Source organism: Brassica napus, chromosome C8 (genome assembly GCF_020379485.1).
Source record: "Brassica napus cultivar Da-Ae chromosome C8, Da-Ae, whole genome shotgun sequence".
Lineage (NCBI taxonomy): Eukaryota > Viridiplantae > Streptophyta > Magnoliopsida > Brassicales > Brassicaceae > Brassica > Brassica napus.
The window spans coordinates 25,357,333-25,365,239 of NC_063451.1; the positions used below are offsets into that span (position 1 = coordinate 25,357,333).

The window sequence follows — 7,907 nt, forward strand, 5'->3', positions numbered from 1 at the left end:
CAAGTCGCTTCATGGGGTGAGTATGGCGAGCGACTTCACGGGGTCGCTCCAGCTAGGTCGCTCTGAGAGGTGCTTTGGAGCGACCACATGACGTCGCTGCGGAACCTCACTCCCCTGCTCTGCTCATCCAATGATCACATATTTCACCTCCTTTGAGCTCCAAATGCATCCAAATAGCCCTAAGAACTCCATGTGGCACTCCAACACCTGATAGAGACTCATGTATGCAAAATGTAACCTAAACATGACTAAATCCTAGTCTATATGATCAAAATGCACATGGATGAATGGATAAGATAATGGAAATATGCAAGATATCAATGCCTTGAAGCTCAAGCTATTCCCTTTCTCTTTGGGGGATAGGGCACATCAGTGGGAGAAGTCTCTACCCAGCGACTCTATCACCACTTGGGATGACTGCAAGAAAGCATTCTTGGAGAAGTTCTTCTCTACTTCAAGAACTGCTAAGCTGAGAAATGAGATCTCTAGCTTTCAACAGAAGGGCTTGGAAGGATTAAGTAAATCATGAGAGAGATTCAAAGGCTACCAAGCTCAATGCCCTCACCATGGTTTCTCTAAGGAAAGCCTGCTGAGCACATTTTACCGGGGTGTTCTTCCTAAGTACATGGCCAGACTGGATATAGCTAGCAATGGGTTCTTCTTGGGGAGAACTGAGGAAGATGCAGAAGAGCTGGTTGACAACATGGTAATGAGTGATGCAGTCTACAGTGGAGACCACGACAGAGGCAGTAGAACAGATGACAAGCAGACGAGGAAGAAGTTGAAGGCTCTACAGGATAAGATAGATATCCTCATTGCTGATAAAACCACCCAAGAGCAGCTGCACTTTGTTGGTAACCCAAACCAAGAAGCCACACCTGTTGTCCAGGAAGTTGATGGTTTGGAAGGGCAAGAAGAGCTATGCTTCATCAACAACAATGGTAGCTGGTACAAGAAAGAGCCAAACTTTCAGTACAACAACTACCAACAGAGATCTTACCCCAGCAACCAACAGAGTGGTTATCAGCCTAGATACAACCAGCAAGCCAACTACCAACTTCAGCAAACCACTCCTCCTGGTTTCCACAACAAAGGACAACAACTTGCCCAACAACAACCTACTACTTCTACCTCTACTCCTCAAGTCAGCAGCACTGATGCCCTACTAAAACAAATCTTGGAGTCTCAGACAAGAAGTGAAAAGCATGTTGGCTATGAGTTGAAGAACCTTCACTCAAAGATTGATGGAAGCTACAATGAGCTCAACAACAAGTTCAGAACCTTGGAGAACCAGTTTGCTGCCATGAACACTCAACAAAATCGCCAACAAGGTTCTTTACCTGGAAAATCTGAGCAAAACCCCAAGGAGACCATGAAAGCTATCACCCTCAAGAGTGGTAAGGAGTTACCTCAGAAAGCTCTCACCAAGGATGCTGAGAAACAAGGTGAGGGGGTTGCCATCAACATAGATGATGAAGTGGTGATTGTTGATGAGAAAATCAATGATGAAATCTTGGAGAAGATTGTGGAAGCAAAATATAAAGGAAAGGTTGGGGAAGAGAAGAAAACAGTGAAAGATGGTGAAGTTGTTGCTCCAGCAAGTGAGAATTCTTTTGTTCCTCCTCCCTATGAACCCAAACTACCATTCCCTGGTAGATTCAAGAGGCAGCTGCTAGAGAAATACAAAGCTCTATTTGAGAAGCAAATGAGTGAAGTTCAAGTTACAATGCCCATCATTGATGCTTTCATGTTGATTCCTCAATATAGCAAGTTCCTGAAAGATGTTGTAGCTGCAAAAAATAAGGAGATGGAGGGCATGATGATTCTCACTCATGAGTGCAGTGCCATCATCCAGAGGCTTGTTGTTCCAAGGAAGCTAGAAGATCCAGGATGCTTCACATTACCTTGTGCTCTTGGACTTATGGTATTTGATAGATGTCTCTGCAATTTGGGAGCTAGATGCTTTTATCTGTTGCTAAGAAGCTTGGTTTCACTTAGTACAAGAAGTGTAGATTGTCTCTGGTATTGGCTGATCGTTCAGTGAAGTACCCTGTGGGTATCTTGGAGGATCTCCCCATTATGGTTGGAAAATATGAGATCCCTACAGACTTTGTGGTGCTTGAGATGGGTGACGAAGCTGCAGATCCTTTAATCCTTGGTAGGCCTTTCTTAGCTACAGCAGGAGCAATTGTTAATGTGAAAGAGAGCAAGATTGATCTCCACTTGGGTAAAGGGCATGTTCTTCACTTTGACATCAAGGAGGTAATGAAGAAACCAACAGTTCAAGGGCAAGTTTTCTACATTGAAGAGATGGATGCCCTTGCTGATGAGCTCCTTGAAGAGTTGTCACTAAAAGACCCTCTACAACATGCTTTGACGATAGAGAGGGAAGCTGAAGTGATTCAGAACCTGGAGAGTGCTGCCTATGGGATGATGTTGGATTCACACAGAGGATTTGGTAGTAAGGATCAATATGAGGAACTGCCTCAAATTGTCCATCAGGAAGCCTCGGTCATTCAACAAGGGGACACCCAACAAGACGACTGGAGCGAGCTTAAGGCGCCTAAAGTGGAGCTTAAACCTCTCCCCAATGGTGTAAGGTATGCTTTTCTTGGTCCTAATGGAACTTATCCAGTCATTGTGAGTAGTGAACTTACTGAAAGTGAGCTATCTGAACTTTTGAAAACACTTAAAAGATTTAGAAAAGCAATAGGTTACTCACTTGATGACATCAAGGGAATATCACCCTCTTTGTGTATGCATAGGATACATCTTGAGGATGAATCAATGACTTCTATCGAGCATCAAAGAAGGTTAAATCCTAACCTGAAGGATGTTGTAAAGAAAGAGATTCTTAAACTCTTAGATGCTGGTGTTATCTACCCTATCTCAGATTCTAAATGGGTATCTCGTGTGCATGTTGTGCCAAAAAATGTGGTATAACTGTGATTAAAAATGACAAGGATGAATTGATACCAACAAGAACAGTCACTGGGCATAGAATGTGTATTGATTACCAAAAACTGAACTTCGCATCTAGAAAAGATCATTTTCCACTTCCATTTATTGATCAGATGCTTGAGAGACTTGCAAATCATCCATTCTATTGCTTTCTTGATGGATATTCAGGATTCTTCCAGATCCCCATACATCCCAATGATCAGGAGAAAACAACATTCACATGTCCTTATGGTACCTTCGCATATCGAAGAATGCCATTTGGTCTATATAATGCTCCAGCCACCTTTCAAAGGTACATGATGTCGATCTTTTCTGATCTGATTGAGGATGTTGTGGAGGTGTTCATGGATGATTTTTCTGTCTATGGATCTTCGTTTTCTGCTTGTTTGTCAAATTTGTGCAGGGTCCTACAAAGATGTGAAGACACCAACCTTGTGTTGTACTGGGAGAAGTGTCACTTCATGGTCAAAGAAGAGATTGTGCTGGGACACAAGATATCAGAGAAGGGGATTGAGGTGGATAAGGCTAAGATCGATGTCATGGTTGGTTTGCCCCCACCGAAAACAGTGAAAGACATCAGAAGTTTTCTTGGTCATGCTGGATTCTACAGGAAATTCATCAAGGACTTCTCCATGATCACTAGACCATTGACCAGGTTGCTGTGCAAAGAAGCCACCTTCAGCTTTGATGTGGAGTGTCTAGAAGCCTTCAAGAAGCTGAAAGGTGAACTCATCAGTGCTCCAATTGTCCAGCCACCTAATTGGGATCTCCCCTTTGAGATCATGTGTGATGCTAGTGATTATGCTGTGGGAGCTGTTTTGGGGCAGAAGAAACATGGCAAGACCCATGTGATCTACTACGCGAGCCAAACCCTGAATGATGCTCAGATGAGATATGCCACAACAGAGAAGGAGATGCTAGCCATTGTCTTTGCCTTTGAGAAGTTCAGAAGCTACTTGGTGGGATCTAAAGTCATTGTCTACACAGATCATGCTGCGTTGAGACACCTTTTGGCGAAGAAGGATGCAAAGCCCATGATCTTGAGATGGATTCTTTTGCTGCAAGAGTTTGATTTAGAGATCAAGGACAAGCCAGGAGTTGAGAATGGTGTAGCTGATCACTTGTCCAGTCTGAGAGTGGAGTGTGGCCTTCCAATTGATGAAGGACTCCCTGAGGAACAGATCTTGGCTATTGGAGCAGTGATAGCAGTTTGTGAGACTGGAAGGAAGCTTGAAGAAGTCAAGGCAACAGAAGAGAAAGAACCTTGGTATGCTGATTTGGTGAATTACCTAGACACAGGAAAAGAGCCTTTGAATCTTGTGGGTTATGCCAAGAAGAAGTTCTACAAGGATGTGAAGAGATACTACTAGGATGAGCCATACCTCTACATTCTCTGCAAAGATCAACTTTATAGAAGAGTGGTTGCTAATGAGGAGATTGATGGGATCCTTACACAGTGTCATGGATCATCTTATGGAGGCCACTTTGCTACCTTCAAGACTGTTGCTAAGGTGTTACAAGCTGGATTCTGGTGGCCACACATGTTCAAGGACACACAAGACTTTGTTTCAAGGTGTGATTTATGCCAAAGGAGGGGAAACATCACCAAGAGGAATGAGATGCCTCAGAATCCAATCCTTGAAGTTGAAGTGTTTGATGTGTGGGGTATTGACTTCATGGGGCCATTTCCATCATCACATGGCAACAAGTACATCCTCGTAGCTGTTGATTATGTCTCAAAATGGGTGGAAGCTATTGCAAGTACCACCAATGATGCAAGAGTGGTAATCAAGATGTTCAAGCGCACCATCTTTCCAAGGTTCAGAGTTCCAAGAGTTGTAATCAGTGATGGAGGGTCTCATTTCATCAACAAACTGCTTGAGGGACTTCTCAGGAAGAACGGTGTTAAGCACAAGGTGGCAACTCCTTACCATCCTCAAACAAGTGGTCAAGTTGAGAACGTTGCCTCTTGAAGTTTACATTTGCAAAGTCAATCCACTTATCCCTTTCCAAGTTTTGTATTTCTCAGGTACAATGGTTAAGAAAACTAAGGGAAAGTCGGATGCTGAGAGGCAAGAACCTGAGAGACAAGAGTCTTCGTTGAGAGAAAAAGGCTTTAGCCTCGGAACAAGCTGGTTCTGGGACACAAAGGACTTCTCGACAGCAAACCGTAGCTGCAAAGAAGGCAAAGGAGCAAGAGAAGAGGGCAGGAAAGAGTATAGCAGTTGTCACAGATGAGGAGAGTGGCGATGAAAGTGCAGATGAGCAGGCTCCTACAAAGAGGGCCAAGATGTCCAAGGGGAAGGAGGTTGCTGACGATAGAGACATGGCGAAAACTCCATCTGAGGAAGAGCTGTATCATCATTTTCTGAATGGGGTAACTTGGACTCCAACCAGATTCGCTGACCTTGATTTGCTGAAGGAGGTGAGTCTCGATTCTGATATTGAGGCAATGTTGGGGCACCTGAAGATGCCCAAACTCCTCACCATGGCCTACCCTGCCTACCGGGATGTCTCCTGTCAGTTCTTGTCTTCCTTTGAGGTCACTTACCTTGACGCTCCGCACGTGAGGCAAGGATAGGGCAAAATAAAGTTCAAGATCAATGGGAGAGAGTATAACATAAACTTCAAAGACATTGGGAGAGTCATGGGTTTCCAAGACTTGGCAGACTACTCCCTTCCCAAGTGTGAAAACCTCCCTACTCAGCTTTGGAAGTTAATCACTGGAAACAAGCACTCTACCGGGGCTGACAAGAACTCACATATTCGGCACCTGTCTGTACGCTACCTCCATAGGATGCTCGTCCATGAATTATACCCACGGAAGCAAGCTGGTAATGTCATCGAGGAAGACATGCGACTGCTCTGCCCAGCTATCCGCCCCTACCCCCCACCTGGAACGTTGCCCCTTCCAAGCAACGACATCTATGCTTCCTTCGGGATGGTCAGCTTCTTCGTGAATCTTCTCGAGCACTACAGAGGCTTGGCATGGTACACAACTGATTCCCAACCAAAGGTTGGGATAGGCGGGATGATCACACCACTGCTCCAATTTCTGAATGTTCCCTTGGCAAAGGACGCAGCAGGGCCTAAGTTCATCGATGACACTTACTTGAGGACTGCCACCTATTTCAGTGGGATGTATGGGAAGGACTACATCTATCACTACTACTTGAAGGGCAAGCCGGTCGAAGTGGTTCTTACAAACCAGAGACTGACGAGCTTAGAGAGACCTGGAGCTATCAGCTTCAACTTATCCCAAGAAGACTTTCTTGGAGAACACGGGTCTCTCGGTCCCATTGCTGCACCAAGGAAAAGGAGTGCTCCGACGAGACATGACTTCACGGAACCTCCTAGGGAAGAATATGTACCCATCTATGGACCTCCACGCTACTACTTCAAGCCACATGATGGAGTCCTTCCCCCCGGTGCGCTTCGTGACGCTCATGACCACATTGGCCGACTTCAGCGATGGAACAAGGCACAAGACAGAACAATCGAAAAGCTGAAGGACAAGTGCAAGGCGCTGAGCAAGACGGTGAAGAAGCAAGCAAAGACTTCAGCCAAGTTCATGAAGAAGGTGGCCGATGTCTTGACCAGAGGAGGAATAGCTGGATGTAACTCAGCGGACTTCGCCTTCGCGAACACATCAGTCCCCCAGCCCCCACCTCAGACCACTGATCTTGGTTTCCCATTCACTGATAGACAGCTCCAGCGAAAATTGAGGAACCCACCCACTCAGCCTTCCACCTCTGGAAACAAGTCTCCATCCCTAGCCTCTTTAGAAAGTGAGGCTAAGATTGAAGAGGTTCAGAGCCAACAATGGTATGGAGACTACAGCTCAGGACATGGAGGTACTACACCACGTTCCCACCGGAAGAAGACGATGCTGGGGCATCTGCCCCCACTCACTATCCTTGAAGGTGCTTCTCTACTTTCCCTTGTATATACCATTTCGTTTTTGCATATTAGTTTTCTCTTTTTGGGTATCTCTCTCTACTTGACAACACAGAGACTGTGTCATTTAAGTTTGGGAGAGGTACCAAGTATTTGAGCATGTTTGCTTTGATGTTGTTTCATTGAGTCATGCATTGCATACCTATTTGCATAAAAAAAAAATTTGAAAAAATTTGAAAAACACAAAAAAAAATCATTTAGTTTGCATCATTTGCATTTATAGGAGAGTCTAGAGCATATAGGTTGCATTTACTTGCATTAAGAGCGATGATTTGAAATACCTTGTAAAGAACATTACTTTGCACCTGAGTAGCTTATGCACCTCTCAAAAAGACTTGTATGCTTCGAGCCTTGAAAACTCTTCCTGAAACTTGTTGATTGCTGAAACTCAACCTTTGAAGCCAACTACAACCTTGTTTGAACTGAATGAACTTAATGCTTCTTGCTTATGGTCCCTTGTGTACTGAGTCATGGATATACACACTTGAGTTGTCACATCCTTTATGCCAATCTTTTTGACAAACTCGAGTGGTACACCATTCCCAAAACCCTTCCCTCCTTTTGAGCTTTCATTATTTGATGAGTGATGCCTTTTTCGGAAAGCCTTACATGTGCATAATGTTGAGAGTATCGGAAACGACAATGCTTGGTCTTCATTCTTGCTAGATTAGGCACTCTATTGTCTAGCTATAGGTGGGGGTGAGTGTTGTGACTATGGTTTGGAAGCATGAAAATTTCGAAGGAAAAGAATAGATTCTTTGTGTTTAAATGGATAATCTTATTGGAATTAATAGATAAACGTCTAGCTCGAGTTTATGAAAAGTCTTGGCCCCCCCCAAAAAAAAAAAAAAAAAGGCTAGCAAAGTTGTTTAGAGCTAAGATTTGTTTAGAAGTTGAGAAAATCTTTTATAGATTTCAAAGAAAAAGAGTTTTATGTGCAAAGTTTTCTTGGGATCTTTTGGTGAGAGATGGGAGTTGGGTTTGACATT

The 7,907-nt window shown here is 44.1% G+C and overlaps 1 non-coding gene across 1 annotated transcript; it reads right to left on the reverse strand.

Annotated features, from left to right (window-relative positions):
* Positions 1–466: 466 nt before the first annotated feature.
* On the reverse strand, positions 467–573 carry LOC125592118. The gene has a single exon (XR_007327968.1). It is a non-coding gene; the product is annotated as a small nucleolar RNA R71 (small nucleolar RNA).
* Between the last annotated feature and the right edge of the window lie 7,334 nt (positions 574–7,907).